General features: G+C 36.2%; 1 protein-coding gene and 1 long non-coding RNA gene across 12 annotated transcripts in view; one reads left to right on the top strand and one right to left on the bottom strand.

The window, feature by feature from the left end:
* The window catches only part of Mdr49 (Multi drug resistance 49), a 99,368-nt gene that overhangs the window by 34,024 nt on the left and 51,375 nt on the right, over window positions 1-13,969 (top strand). For 2 of the 11 annotated variants that reach the window (XM_069137435.1, XM_069137420.1), the window contains exon 1: window positions 7,497-7,508. The exons of 6 other annotated variants lie outside the window; for them this stretch is intronic. The gene's annotated coding sequence lies outside the window, so the exon portion shown is untranslated. Of the gene's footprint in view, window positions 1-4,972; window positions 5,196-7,496; window positions 7,509-13,655; window positions 13,671-13,969 lie in introns of those variants that run through there. 3 more of the 11 variants (XM_046635249.2, XM_046635335.2, XM_069137413.1) reach the window with 3 other exon arrangements.
* On the bottom strand, window positions 649-4,192 carry LOC124223421 (uncharacterized). Its single transcript, XR_011177526.1, has 3 exons — window positions 2,551-4,192; window positions 2,089-2,277; window positions 649-1,732 (listed from the first exon to the last, which is right to left on the bottom strand). It is a non-coding gene; the product is annotated as an uncharacterized lncRNA (long non-coding RNA).

Raw genomic sequence — 13,969 nt, 5'->3', positions numbered from 1 at the left:
TTTTCCATGTCATCACCTTTTAGGGTATCAATAAAGTTTCAACCATCCGAGACAATAACTTGATTCTATTGGATATATCAAACTCTGTAGCAGTTCAATATCGTTCTGTTACGAGCTTTTTGCATTCAGAGACCGTTTCTGCTTTTGCCTGCAATCTTCACTCTTTATTGCGACCATGCTCTTGTTTTTGATCCTTCCCTCAATATTCTTATACAACTGACGATTGGGTACAACGTGGACTAGTTATTACTGCAATAAAAGAGTTACGAAAGTTGAAGAATTATTGTGCCAATAAACGGGTATGTGCATAACTTTTGGAAAAATAACACATTGTCAAACGTGTCGCCTCTCCAAAGGAATTTTTCAGCCTAAATGCGGATTGCTTCGGTAATTTATGAACAGGAACGGTAGAGTAATTTGATGAATATTTTATACACATGTTTTTTTCAATTCATGCGTGGAGAATTGAATTCTTGAAACCTGTGGAACGTGCGTAAGGTGACTCATTTCTGAACAGTGCGGTAAAACGACACTGGCGCATGCGCTTAAAGAGGGAACTCCCTATAGAACGCAAAAACTCACCCGATATTCATGATTTTTTTTTTGGAGGGTAAGAAAAGATCTTTTCAGGGTCATAAATACTTTTTATTACATTATTTATAATTTTCGAAACGTTTTCGTTGCTAAAAAAAAGTGTAAAATCGCGGAGATAAAACAAGTAAGTACCTTGTAAGATTATCTAAAACAGTCTTCGCAAAAATATTAATTAGTATATACGTGTGGTCAGTTATTCAAGCAATAATATAAGGAAAAAAATGATATTTGGCCGAAGGGGAAGCCTTAAAATAAAAAAGTTGATTTTTTCAGGAAAAATTTCAAACCGATCCAGCCAAAAAAATTTTTCTTTCCATTTGATAAGTTTATTTTGATAATTTTTAGACGGTATTAAATTCATCGATTGGACATAAGTGTCATGAAAACGTCTGCCAAATTTAAGCTCGATCGGTAAAATGGTTTTTCAGTAATCGTGTACACCGATTTTCAACTCACTGAAAAAGAGTTTCGAGATAATCACGTTTAAAGTTGCAGCGAGGGAAACACGCATGAATCTGTGACTTACTGACCAGTCAGCTATTCCAGCAATATATAATAGTCCTTCAGCTTCTTCGTAATAGTCATTTTGACCATCCATTTCAGCTCTTTGCGTGATTTACGGGCCTCTTTTGTCACCAAGGAGCTGCGCTTATATTTCTGCTCGATTCGTTGCCGGTCGAAATTCTTCGCCAGGTTGTCTCGACATAATTTTTGAAAATTGACGAAAGTCAACAACTGCATCGTATTCCATATAGGTTTCAAACTGTAAAATTGGGCAATATCGAAAAAGTGCAGTTTTTGAAGTCTTTCTTTGGAGTGCTCTTCTGAAACGATCGCCAGGCGGAGGGTATTTTTCTAACAGCGTAGATTCTGCCCCGATCGGCAACCCTATCTTTAAGGGGCACACCTGGTGTGACAGCCGAAAAAAGGCGATTTTTGAGAATTAAAAAAAAAAAAAAAACTACTGTATCAATTATTTTAAAATTTTCAGGGTATATTTATGCATACTTTAAGAATACACAGTAAAATTTTTGAAGAAAAAAATTAAACATTTTTCGAGTCACACGCGATCTCCGACGGCGCTAAAAAAAAGGTCCTCCACTGCTGCAGTGATTCCGACCTTCTCCGTGGATGAAACCTAAAAAAAAAAAAATTCTTCTTAAACTAGAAGATATTGTCCGTACAATGACCTACGGTCGAAAAAAAATCAAAAATTGACAAAATGGCGGCGTTTTTAAAAAAAAAGTTGAACTTTACCCAAAATTTTGGTCGTTTTTGGCCTGCCAAAATTCGATTTTTGATCATATCAAAAAACTGGTAGGTCATTGTATGGGAAACTGTGTACAGAACATGTAGAAAAAATTTGATAGTGATCGGATCATTTGTCTCCGAGTAATCACTGCAGCAAATTAGGAAAATGCTGTTTCGAGAAAAACGTATTTAATGATAAAATGATCGTTTTCACTGTTATAAATAGATTAAAATCATACTTACAGCTAATCTGCCATTCCAGTCCCATATAATTTACTTTCCTCTCCTTCAAAAAGTGCTTGTTGAGCTGAAGAAGCTCTTTTTCGAGATGATCGACCCTCTTTGAAGAAGCCTGTTGGCGATGATTAGCGATTCGTAGTCTCGTCTCGTCCTTAAGAGCCGCATAATCTCTTGCTGCAGGTCCAACTATGACTCCCATTACATTAAATATCTTCAAAATTGATGAATAACCGTCATTAAATATTGAAGTTGCAAAATTATTTGATCATTCGATAGTTTTAAGGCCGTTGTGAAGGTGCTTTGGTGAAAAGTGCCAAAGTAAACCGTTGTAGCTTTCAATATTGTTTCGAGTATTACTACCCTTACATCTATCAAGCAATTCATGTCGAGATTAGTCTTCATAAATAGGTTTTAGAGCTTCTTTAACTTCTGGATCCAGTGTGAGGTAATCGTGCTTAAACTTACTCATCATTCCTTCAGCTTCCGCGCGGCGATAAGCGCACAAACTCTCTGCGCCTTCTGGACAATTGTCATGGTTTGGTTTTTTATCAGTTGAACACAAATGATGAAACGTAGCCCAGATTGCTTTATACATTTCGTCTACATTATCCTGATTTCTCATAATTGCCAAACCGTAATATTTTTGTATTTGATTTATTAAATTTACAGTTAACTTTTGCGATGTTTTACTTCTTCCTCCTAACTTGTTATTGGTTTTCTTTAAATTTCGGCATCGTGTTCCTATTCTTTTTTTCACATGCAAGTAGCATTCTAATTTTTCAACAAGAATATCATAAGGATTCAAATCTATTAATCCTTTATGAGTGGCACTATCACCATCACCAATGTAGCGAAAATATTTTACGCCATATTCACTAAACGAACGACAAAACACGTCTTTTACACTATCTACTTCCATTTTTGAGGCAGATCCCTCACGATTAATATTACATTCTTCTTCGTGTATTGATAATCATTCTTCGTAAGCTTCAGGATCGCTCTCTTTTTTTTTCTCCCAAAAAACACAACTCTGACAGTATGCAGACTTCACACATGAATCAAGAATTTTCTTGATGTATTTTCCTGCCAGCGTAACTACTCCAAAACGGGAAGTATGACCACTTTTCTTCCAGGCACCGTCGCCGCTAACGGTCAAATTTTTCTCTGAGTTTTCTTTCTTTGATGTAAGCTCTTTTCCTTCATTTACAGCTTGTTGCATACTAAGTTTACAAACGGTTTCGGCTGCAGTCCATAAATTTGTGAAACATCCAGCAAAAGTTTGATTATAAAATTTGCATGCTAGATCCATTAATCCACAAAAAAGATTTATCCTGTTTATTCCGACGCCCAAAAGACGCATCACAGCCACAAGATGTCTATTCATTTCAAATGCGATCATTGGTCCAGAATTGATGTACGAATTACCACATTCACAAGTGACAGCTATTTCAAACCCTAGGCCTCTTGGACTTGCTTGATTAAGAGTAATTTCTTTTTGACAAGTTTTGCACATCACTAAATTCCTGATTGCACTAAAAACTGAGACAAGCTGTAAAATACGATATCCATGAGATGGGTCAATCACAACATTATCGTCATTATTCTGTAATAGTTTCTCTGCGGACGTACTGGTGTACGCAGTAGATTGCTCAAACGTATGTCGGTTTCCGGTAAACTTGCGTTTTTTTGCTATTTATCGTTGTCTGGGAACATCGTGAGTTCTTTTTTTTATTTAAATACGGAGATTGTTCACTCATTTGCAGTAAAATAAAACGTGCTAACTTACGAAGTGCTCGATACAACGGTCACGATAAAACTAAATGTATCTGACTACGAAAATACGCGACGTGGTAGTGAAGGAAAAATTTTATTATACTATTAAAAAGATTACTACTCTTTCAGCCAATAGTTCAGTGCTGTCAGCCATCATTCAAACGGCGAGGAGTTGTCCGACACTCTGTCGACGAACATTTGCAAGGCTCTACATGCGTACCGGGCGAGGAACAACGCACTGCCACAGAGAATTGTTATTTATGCCGATGAGTATGAATTCTCGACCTCGTATATAATCTATTATAGAATCTTGGTGATCGGTCAATTAAGTAAACGTATTTTTTCAATTCATCAAATTGTTCTCACTAACCAATAATATATAACAGCCCTAAGAGTATTACATCTACAATATTTAATGTCTGATTGTACTTCTAGTATTAAAAAAAATTTTTTTGTTGTTCTTGACAGTTAAATAAATAAATCGTTCCGAGGAGGGCCCATATCCGGGTCGAAACGTTTACTAAAAATACGTTCACTTAATTGACCGATCACCAAGATTCTATAATAAATTGTTATTTATCGTGATGGAGTCGGCGAAGGCCAAGTGCCCTACGTCTACGAGCACGAGGTTGTGCAGCTGAAAGACCGTCTGGCGCAAGTCTATGGAGAACAAGAATTTAAGTTGGCGTTCATCATAGTTACCAAACGGATTAAGACTCGTCTTTTCGCACAGAAAAGAAACCCACCGCCGGGAACAGTCGTGGACGACGTAATCACCAACCCCGAGAAATATGACTTCTTCATAGTTCCTCAACCTGTGAGACAGGGGTCTGTTTCACCGACTTCCTTCAGCGTCATTTCGGACAATTTAGGACTCGATGCTGACAAACTCCAACGTCTAACTTACAAAATGACTCACATGTACTACAACTGGAGCGGTACTGTCAGGGTGCCGGCACCCTGTCAATACGCCCACAAGCTGGCATTTCTGGTAGCTCAGTCAATTCACAGACCGCCAGCTGCACAGCTGGAAACTCTTCTATACTTTTTATAATGTGTCGACCGTAGCTTTTTCATTACTTATTTTATATACTTGAGTAACGTTTCATTTATTACTGTATACCTGAAAGCCTGCAATAGAAACAAAAATCCTATTATAGTGGTTGGAAGAGACGGTAGATTCCGAACAATACCTCAGGTTTGTCCCGTATGCTAATGCAACTATGTAACTGCCGAGCGGCTGCTCTTTAAGTGGCTGTAACTTTAAAACCTGCAATAGAAACCGCAATCGTATTGTAGTGGTTGGAAGAGACGGTAGACTCCGAACAATATCTCAGGTACGTCCCGTATGCTAATGCAACTATGTAACTGCCGAGCGGTTGCTCTTTAAATGGCTGTAACTCAAAAACTATTTGAGATATCGATTTAAAATTTGAGTATGCTATTTTTGAAGGTATAACCTATCGAAATATGAAAAAAAAAAAAATGATTTTTTAAAAATTTTCCACTAGATCTTAAGATCTGAGTCCAACGAACAGTGAATTCCTTATCAATTCGTAACTTGTAACTACATTTGTTTTTGCGAAAGCAACTGTGTCACTAAATTGAAACAGAATTTTACAGAATTTAGATGTAACAATGAGCCAATGACTACCTAACCTCATGACAATTTCAAACGATAACATTATGAAATGAAATGAACGAATAACGATAGATATTAATTGAACTCTAGTCAATTGTGAAAAATTTTGCATAATTTCAATTATTCAAATTTGTAAAATAGATTTGAGGCGGGTCCCCACCAGCGTTCAAACGCAGGTTTTGCTAACATATTTATCTACTCAACAATAAATGAATAACAAACTTCTACTATCAATTCTCATATTCGTGGCCTGCGTCTACTTGAAAACTCTCACTTCGCGGCAAGTCAAGGTCTGCGAGTGTGTAGTTTTTCAGAGGTCGAAAGTATTTTGCCAGACAAATAGTTGTCTTCTATACCACAAAAATCATAAATCGACATTGCCAACGTAACCGACTTCTCCAAGAAATCACCCGTCTCTGAATCCATGACCACATACACACGCGAATTTAAGTTATGATTTGCCCACTGGTTTTTTTTTTCTTCAAACTCTGTCTCTTTTCTGAAAAGAATGTCACAGGTTAGCACCTAGTTCTTACAGAAATTTTCTTACTCTCGAACATGAGGCCTTCATCCAAACTGAAACTCTTGCGACGCAGTAAGTTTTTCTTCTATCGCTCTACTTTTCTCTCCAGTTTCTTCCGGCATTCGAATAGTTTCTTAGGAATGTGTTCCCTTTTATGACCCGCGGAGATAAAAATACCGGAAGTGCCCACATCACCCCGAAAGCTAGAGTAAATTAGGCTTTACTTTCTGTAGAAACGATCCCCTCTCGTACTGGGATCTAGATATTTGTTAAAGTCATCAAAAATACCGTCACATATTCTATTTTAACAAATTGTTCTCAATGAATTCGGGAATCAACGCCTTAGGCCACTCTTACACAGAGATTTATTATTTCAAATAGATCAAGATATCAAGCGAGATGTCAAGTCTTTGTGGCATTCATTTTTAACAGATCCATGCCACGTTTGATTGTCTGCATCAATTCAATGTTAACCAGGGTCATCACGTCGGTTAACATCTCAGATGAGACACGAATATGTAAAATAATTATTAATCTTTACTGTAAAAACCTTTCATTGGAAGATTTTCGCATCTTTTACACCGCACTTATAGCTTTGAATACATACGTGCATATTATTGAACTAGTCCTGAGTAGGAATGCAAAACAGTTCCAATTCAAAAAAAAAAAAAAAAAAAAACAAACTACGCAGAATCCCAGCTGTATACATTTATTGAGACAAAAAGTTACTTCTAATCATGGACTTATCTATATAAATTGAGTAAAGTTAATATTTTCTCGAGATTAGGGTGATGCTACCTGTTAAATCCTCACTTGGCACATAATTTATCTTGCATCATCATAATGACGAATCACAGGTTTATGTTAAGTTCGCTTATCCTATTTGACTCGAACGGTTCACAAACACATGTAGACACATCAACATTTTCTTGACAAGGTAAGAAATAGAAATGGCATCAATGTTAATGTTAGAAAGGAGATCTCACTCCGATCAATACAAATTTTCAAAATAAGTACAAACAAGGAAAGGATTGCATGTAATAGTGTAGTATGCAATCTCAGCCGGGCAGGTTAGCATTTTGTGTTACGTGGATGAGAGCTAGATTGCATACTTTCAGGCGCGACCTTACTTTATTAGTTTTTGTTATTATTCAACTTCCCTACAACGAATTGGAACGAAATAAAGCGCTAGCAAATTTCGTGAGTATCGCCAATATATTCTGGAATTCTTGTACTAATTTTAAAATGATGAGAACAAAAGAAAATTAAATTTTTCAAAAGTTACGGACTAGAATACCCTTTCAAGTTATGAATGGCGTAGGGGATGTAGGTGTGAAACAGGTTTTTTTTACTCAGAATACTCAGAATATATGAAATATGTACTATGTAGAATATTATATAAAATCACTTCACTACTGTATTCTGAATTATAAATAAGAAATTGATTTTTGTTTTTATAACTCACTTTTCTAAATCTCCATTATGTGAAGTATGAATTATTCGTCAAACTACCGGAGCTTTCAACTAACAGTTACGTAATATTTGGTAAATATTTTTAAGAAAGTTGATTATTATGCCTATGTAATTGGTTTGAAGGACTTTCGGTATGAGAAATTCTTTGCGGTAGATCCGTGATTTGGTGACAACAAAAATAAGTGAGTGAAGCGCGATGATAAATAAGAAAGATATTGGTTTCTAAAACAATGATACAAAGTACTCGATTTGAAGGAGATGCGAACTTTATCCCGGTAGATCAGAACGACAACTGTTGTGAGAAAATACATAGCTGATGATATGCATAGATAGGACGATTCCAAATAGCGTTTGAAATCAGAAGGTGATGAGTGAGAGATAATATTTGATTTGAACTAGACTTCGCTATTTTACCGAAACAGTGCCTATTGGAATTCGGACAACTTGATATCAGCCGTTTCTTGAGGTTCATCTTGTTTAATTGAATTTGACCACGTCCAAGAGTTATACGTTGGACAAGAAAAGCATCGGGCGTGAACACAACGGTAGATGGTTGCGTCAAATATTTGGCAGCGGAGTCAATATTGAGCAAGGATGCACGATACAGTGATACAAACAGACGCACACTCTAGTGCAATATCTTCGGTACTTACGTCATTTGTTACCTACACGGATAATTTACTTCCAAGTTCAGTACAAGTATGTACCTTGGAAGATACGCAATGAAATTACTTTTATTTCGGCTTTTTTCACCAACTTAGGTTGAAATTATCTATCGATTGAATTTATTGCTGAATTTCTATTCACGCTATTTAAACTCAATCAACGCATAACTTTAACTGGTATTCGTAAAACTGGATCTAGAGATCGCGAGCGATCAAAAAATAGATGCCTAATTCACGAAGAAAACGAAAAATTTATCGACAATTTCATGTTCCGGAGTGCATTGTGAGAATGCCTTGCAGACAGACAAATTTGTGCTTTCGATAACATACGTAAAACCGTATGTTAATGGTTAATTAGTAAATTTTACGTGTATCGAATATTTTTTCCACCTAATACACCTACGTATGTATAATTTTATGTTACTCGACACATTTTGCCGGAGCTCTTCTTAGTGAATCTGAATAACTTATAAGGAATCAGTCTACAAATCGCATTGCATTATTCTAAATCTCAGTTTCGCTGAATACATAGTAATTCATTTCTGACTTTATTGCCGATCCGACTTTACTTGCAAATATTATAAAGACTATTTGCCTTTCCAGAGAACAGAAATTTTAATACACAGTTGATTTAGAGAGAAATTTACGAAGCGTACAACTGCATAATTTTGTTGTTTTAAACAAATGTTTTGGTCGGCATTTTCTCACAGTTGTAAATGTCATTGCCGATATCTGGTTGAGAATTTATCCTCAAATCAGTTACACTTTTTTAAGGATTCTCTTCTGGATCAAGAAAACTGCCGAATGTCTCAAAGTCTATAAACAATGATTGAAATAATGTGTATCCAATGTTTTGTTTTGTTGTTATGAAAGTTTTGTATTTACTGATTGACTGTTATTTTAGATTCTCCCAAGCTGTTCATAGATTAGGACTCATGATCCTTCCTTATGCCTAATATCTGTAAACAAACACTGTCCATGACGTCACAGAGAATAGAACTCACCGAATCGTTCAATGTCAGGATTAAATATTCCTATCTACATTTTTCTGACAATTATGCGGGTACGTTGGTATTCGCAGGAATTACCGAAGCTGTTTGTCCGTTCACAATGATATTTTTGATTTTTAGAGTCAAATACTGTAATTATTTCGATGCAATTCCCTATAGAATTTTTTTTTCTTTTGTATAGTTTTCCACAATTCGAAAGATTGTAGCAGGATTTCACAGTAAACTGCTCTCAAAATCATTATTACTTAATAACTGTAGAGAAAAGAATTTTCATGCATGAATTTTTGTGAAAAAATATTTTTAAAAAATTCTAAACGAAACATTGAATTACCTATAAGATAATTTGCCTTTCAACGAGCATTGAAACTACTTTCGTCAGGTATCCATATGCATTCGGCTTCCGTGTAATAACGCTTTTCGCCACTGTAGGACGTGTCAGAAGGTTCCGAAAGATCGATCTTTGAAACAAGTACAAGCTTAAAATGAATGTACACTTGGGGACAATGAATCTGAGACGGCTAATTTTTTACACTAGACAGTTATGTTGGCAACACAGGGAAACCTACAACGCCATAGTCGGCCGAGCGCGAAACAAACTCAATCTCAATAAACATAACATAACCGATGACCGTGGAATCTAACCTTAGAATACCGCGGGGATAACGACTTGTTGGATTGACACGTATTCTAAGGTTAAACAACTGTCGGTAGTTTGACTTTCGGGATTTCGTCTCGTCGACTTATTGGTCTTTCGCATTTTTGTACCCCACCTCTGCTGAAACTGGTTTTGAGAATTTCTTTGAGGGCGCAAAATTCAAACTATCACAGCATTGTCCTTCAACTGTTGTATAAGTTCTCACCCTAATAACTTATTTATAGAAGACATAGACATATTTCGAAAACTTCCGTGCTTTCATTACTTAATCCAAGCATTGGGTGGACGCAGAAATTCACACGCTATCTGAGGGTAATGTCATTCATGCAAATGTATTCGTTGAGAGTTACATCTCCGGTGAACTTAAGTCAAACTCCTCTCAATATTTCCATTGTCACCAGTTAATTTTAATCGTTAAAATTTATCTCCGTTATCATCTGTAAACTGGTGGAATTGGTGTCTGTCCTTATCGAAAGTATCAAGAATGAGAAACTCAATGGACCGAAAAATAATTATTACATTAGAACCTCAAAATTGGTTTCACTCTCTTCTTTCCCAAGCGTAGGAACCATCGTAGGATCCTTTATTGCTTTCTGGCTGTATTTTTCCATGCTGGCGCATGACTCTTCTTTTGAAAGTACATCAGAATCTGTGATATATGCATAGACTTTCGGTTTGTAGCATCTGAACTCGATCGATAGCTTTTTGATATGTACCTGCATTGAAAATGTATTCATGATTGACTAACAATAAGTCCTTAATACGTATTAGATGAACATCGGTTGCCCACTTACCGGCGACCGTTGATCCTCAAGGAATCCTTGCAATGTTGTCACACATCGCGAAACATTGAACATGTATATTTTTTTTACAACAACGTTTTCTTACCTACTCCACCGTTAATTTTAATGTACTATCTTAGCTAGTGCTTCGAAGAAGGCTTTCAGTTTTCAACAAAAGAATGCAGGAAAGGGTGAATCTTTTTAGTGTACAGAGGTCATCGGTACTTCATGTCAAACTTCAGTATCATGTCCAAGGCTAGGGTCTAGAAGGGCGTAAACCTGAATACGTAGGTATCCTACCGTAAAGGCGTCAAAACACTTGATAAATTTCCGCGTGATTAGCATTTTCACATGAAAATTGCCGAAGAAAAAAATAAAATGAAAAAATCAGGGAGTTGTTTTTGCGATATTTGTAGTCGATTTGGGGAGTGGTGCGAAAAAAAATCGTCACAACCCTAGGTAAGAACCAACCTTATGTGCACACATGTATGATTTTTTTTCACAAATGTATTTCCTTGTTTCAATCAATTCTATCTTTGACTGGTTAGAGAAACCTACAGTATTTGACTATCATGACTTCAAAGGTACCAATGATAAATTTTAGTCTATATATGTTGAAAGTAGGCATGTACAAAGTTACGATCGGCCTACGTTCTTATAACTACTTCTACAAAATTAAATAAACGGTTAATTATTAAAAAACTAACGATCGTACTACTCATTTAATGAATGCTTAATCGTTTTACATATTCGGTCAACTGATTGGATAAGTTGCGCAAGACTTGCGAGTGCATGCTAGGTTATAGCTCCGTCTGCGTTCAAAAATAGCGAGTCACTGAAATACTTAAACGCGCTTAAAATAGATGCAAGGTAACCATCTTGAAGTCCTGCGTCATTGACTGGGCCACCTCGAAGATTATCATGTAGATTTAAAATTTAATTAACGATATGAACTGAGATATTAAGTACTAAGAATGTTACGAAAATGCTAAGCTTTCTTGTTCGTCTAGTTACTTGGAATTAAAACGCTATTCAAATGGTATTAATAAATCTATCGTACGGCATCTCCTAGAGCAACTATAATAAATAACACAACCTCAGAAAATTGCAGAGAAAAGAATGTGTTATTTTTATATCTAACTATTTTATACGTTGTAGTTCACGTTGTCAATAAAAAAGCATCTAAGAAAGAGTTCAGAACTGTTCACATCTTAGTAATAATAGACAACTTTCACATAAATTTTTTTAATTGTAAACCAATGGTTGATTGCAAATTATTGGAATAATTTGACGCTGACTTTTCGGATAGAAATTTTTTTTCGTACGTTCCACCGATAACTATGAACTATTTTGTAATTGTCATGTTAAACATTGTACTGCACGGAGCTTTTTAAAAAACAGTACTTTTTTACGTTATTCTAAGTAATATCCCGAGTTATATGGAACATGATTGAATGAAAACGGGTGAAAACCACTTGATTTATGAAGCTTCAGAGGTCAATTCTCAAGAAAATCAAAAATTATAGTTTCACTGACGTGTTCTCGATTAGGCCTACACAAGAGAGGGATTTTTATAACTGTCAAGTTCTGTTCGCACTACTTTCAAAATATCCATTCAGGAATGTCAAATAATCATTCAAAAATCGCTACGGTGCTTTGCGAATTTTCAAACCTGTATAAGTTTTAACAAATGAGCAGAGGTCGAAGAGGATACAATGCAGGTGGATTAAATTTTGAAAGCTTCCACCGGCTGCCACAGCACCCAACATTCAATGTGTACCAGACGAGTTGGCTGCAGCACTGATTGCCATTTATTCAATACAAAGCTGCTGGCCCACCACAGCAATACCTGCTCACAGTCAATCAAACTCAAAGTATCGGTCAATGCAAACTGTAGTTTACATGGACACGATGATTGCACTATCGTGTTTCTTTGTCATTTCCGTTCGGTGCTGTAAAGTACATGTATTACTCCTACCCTTACCGATCGAGCAAACTCACCCCTTTTCTTCCCATATTAAATAAACGAAGGAACGGAAAGGGTTAAAATTTCGACGGTGCATCATATTTTTTTGGCGGAATTCAGAAAGTTACTCATATCGGAAAAATTGTGAAAAAAATTTGTTGTTTTTTGACACGTGCTACTATTCCCACATTTCCCGCATTTCGGGGGACAAAAAATGCAGAGCTAAGATACTTTACACAATTCTGGAAAGAATGAGGAGTAAATGAGCCATCGTGAGTCTGTTTCCATGCAATATTGAGGTCACCAGACGAGAATTAAGAATTACAATAATTTCGTAAATAAAAAATGCTCTGACCACCGTCTGGGTGCACGGCCAATAAGGTGTGAGTTTGCTCGGTCGGTAAGAGTAGAAGTATCACGTGACGTTAAAGTTGATTCACAGACCGATCTTGAATGAAAATATTTGTGCCATACAGCCACTGAATTTTATTGTAACGAGTTGAAGTCTCCTAATCAGCAAATACATTTTGCGAGGATTACACAAAGTTTCAACAATTTTATTGTACCAGATCTTTTATTCTTGGTATTATGATTATATGGCGTTTCAAAGTTCCTCTTGATTTAAATATTTCAACTATTAGTCACGGATTTTCTATATTATTACGATATTTCATTGCGCATAAAAAAAAAAAAAGAAAAATGTCGAATAAAAACGTCCAGATAAAATGGATAATAACAATAGTATCAGGGCCAAGTTTTTGGTCACATGTGATTGTATTGTTCAAGTGAAATCAACATAATTATGTGCACGAAGTCGATTGTCGGGTGAGAAATTGTAACTGCTGCTTTGTTTGTACGTCTAACCCCGGAAGAATTCCTTATAGATCACATTAGAATCATTATATTTACCAAGGCATTTCGTCAGTTTGTAATACCGTACTTATTTTCGTATGTTGATACAAATATTGCCTACAGAATGTCGGACCGGGAGAAGAAAAGGGGACACGGGGAGGGGGGCTTTCAAGCAACCCCTGCCTTTTGCCGAACGACAGGTCTTAGTCAGTCAGTGAACAACCCGCGAAAGCGACATGCTGAAGTAAACTCCAGAATCCAGTGACAATTTAGCAGCGTGTGTGTGTGTGTGTGTGTGGGTGAGAGATGTGCAAGCCAAGAATCGAACATTAACTGGAGGGATACTTGTGGAATAACCTGGAATACCTTTTGAAAATATTTTCATTTGATGCGGAAATAAAGAAATGGCATGAATACTACGAATTTACTGTTGCGAATTTCTAGAATCCGTGCCAATTTTTTTTTTATTTCCGCGTCAACTTAGAATGAAATTGGAGTATTTTTGTTCAGAATTGTGTATAGAATTAGGTTGCTAAACCTTTT

This window comes from Neodiprion pinetum, chromosome 1, assembly GCF_021155775.2.
Source record: "Neodiprion pinetum isolate iyNeoPine1 chromosome 1, iyNeoPine1.2, whole genome shotgun sequence".
In the NCBI taxonomy this organism is placed as follows: Eukaryota; Metazoa; Arthropoda; class Insecta; order Hymenoptera; family Diprionidae; genus Neodiprion; species Neodiprion pinetum.
Note: the sequence above shows the minus strand (reverse complement) of the source record. Positions and strands in the feature narration are given on the sequence as shown.